The sequence below is a fragment of the Nicotiana tabacum genome, chromosome 14 (assembly GCF_000715075.1).
Source record: "Nicotiana tabacum cultivar K326 chromosome 14, ASM71507v2, whole genome shotgun sequence".
Classification (NCBI taxonomy): Eukaryota; Viridiplantae; Streptophyta; class Magnoliopsida; order Solanales; family Solanaceae; genus Nicotiana; species Nicotiana tabacum.
Window position 1 is genome coordinate 93,240,371 of NC_134093.1, and position 2,243 is coordinate 93,242,613.

At 41.5% G+C, this 2,243-nt stretch overlaps 1 non-coding gene across 1 annotated transcript; it reads right to left on the minus strand.

Annotated features, from left to right (window-relative positions):
* Nucleotides 1–252: 252 nt before the first annotated feature.
* Nucleotides 253–359, minus strand: LOC142169306 (small nucleolar RNA R71). Its single transcript, XR_012699014.1, has one exon. It is a non-coding gene; the product is annotated as a small nucleolar RNA R71 (small nucleolar RNA).
* Between the last annotated feature and the right edge of the window lie 1,884 nt (nt 360–2,243).

Consider the following 2,243-nt stretch of genomic DNA (forward strand, 5'->3'; position numbering starts at 1 on the left):
TCAGAATTGTTGTGTCTTCAGAGGGAAGCCAAACAAAGATCTAAACCCATATCTAATGCACTTTGAGGAGATTATGATCACCTTTCAATACAATGGTGTGTCACGAGATGCAATGTACTTAAGGGTATTCCCCTTCACACTCAAAACGATACAAAACAGTGGCTTCAAAGCTTACCGACAGGATAAATTAGAACATGGGAGGAGATGACCAGAAAATTCCTTGATAAATATTTCTCCTCAGCTAAGACGGGCATATTCAGACAAAAACTCCATAACTTCTGCCATAAATAGAATGAAATTATTTTTGAAGCATGAGAGAGGTTTAAGGAGATTGTTAGAAAGTGTCAACATAGCGGAATTGAACTCTGGATGCAACTCCAAAACTTTTGGGATAGATAGACATCGGCCTTACGTAGAACATTGAGCAATGCAGCTAGAGGCCAGTTGATGAAGAAGACTCCAGAGGAGATAGTTACAATTCTTGATGAGTTATATGAAGATGCTAATCAGTGGCCCTCTCAGAGAGATAAAAGAAGAAGATCAACTGGTGTTCACCAGGTTGATGCTAACACATCTATGCAGGTACAGCTTGATGCCATGGCCAAAGAGATAAGGAAGCTGACCTTGTCTACAATACTGAGTGAGCCTCACACAGCTTATGATATATGTGGAAGAGGACACCCTACTCATGAGTGTCAAGCCTCAACTGAGAAAGTGAATGTTGTGGAAAATTACAATTTCAATGCAATGGGTCAGAGGCACCTCGGGTTTTCATGGAGTTCACCTGGAGGTACCGCGAATGCATGGAAACGAAATAACTCTACACCCCAGGGACAAGGAGAGCCCGCATTCCAAAATCAGAAGAGACAGCAATTTTAGCCTCAACAGCCCATTCAGTCTGGCATAAAAGATCTCATGAAGGCATTCACTCCGAAAACTGATGAGAGGCTTGAAACTCATAGCACAGCTATACGGGAACATGGAGCATCTATCAAAAAAATAGGTATTGGTTTTCGAAACTTGGAAAGACGGGTGGGGAAGCTATCCACTCTATTGTCTGAGAGGATTCCAGTAACGCTCCTCGCTGATACTGAGAGAAATCCCAAAGAAACAGTGAATGTTGTGACCTTGAGAAGTGGGCAAGTGTTGAAGGATCCCACCCCAATCTAAAAAGATGTGAAAATTGCAAAAGAAAGTGTGGAGCTACTGCAAAGTGATGATGACAAGAAGTATAAAGGCCTAATAAAAACTAAGAAGAAGAAGAAGGAAGAAAAAGCAAAAAGGGAGGAACCTGAGAAGAGCGAGCATATGCCTGCTTTACCTTTCCCTCAAAAGTTGTACAGAGAAAAGTTGGACAAGCAGTTTGAGAGATTTCTGGATGTGCTAAAATAAGTTCATGTAAACTTACCATATGCAGAAGTGCTCTCACATATTCCTGCTTATGACAAATTTATGAAAGAGATTCTGGCAAAGAAGAGGAAAATAGAGGAGACCTCAGTGGTCAAGCTTATAGAGAATTGCAGTGCTATATTCCAAAATAAACTCCTACAAAAGTGTGTAGATCCAGGGAGTTTTACTATACCTTGCTCATTAGGGACTATAAATTTTGATAAGTCTTTATGTGATTCTGGTGCCTCAATTAACTTGATGCCTCTATCTATTTACAGGAAATTGGAGAAGGAGATTGGAGAGATAAGGTCAGTGCTAATATCTTTGCAGCTGGCAGACCAAACGACCATAACACCCGAGGGGATAGTGGAAGATGTGTTAGTTCGAGTGGATAAGTTCGTATTTTCTGTAGACTTTATAGTGGTGAATATGGAGGAGAACAAGGAGGTCCCCCCATCATAGGAAGATCATTCTTAGCAACGGGTAGAGCTATATTGGATATACACGAGAGAAAAGTCATGCATAGAGTGGGTGAGGAGACTGTGACGTTTAAGATGCATGTAGAAAAGAGGGTGCAAAAAGAAAAACTAGCTACAAGTGTTGAGTGGAAAGTGAAAGGGCTCAAAAGAGAAGGTTACACTGAACAAGAAAGATAAGTGTGGGGTGTACCCTAAAAAGGCTGAGAAGAAGCTATCGGCATGGATGTGTGCATTGGTTCGGGCGCGAGGAATGGAGCCTGACTTCGACTCAGACCCCGATTAGATGTTCGGGGAAGTTTCCTTTACCTTATACTTTTTAAGTGTCTGTCATGGGGATATGCCGCAACTTAAAGTATGGGGTAGGGGATATTTGTA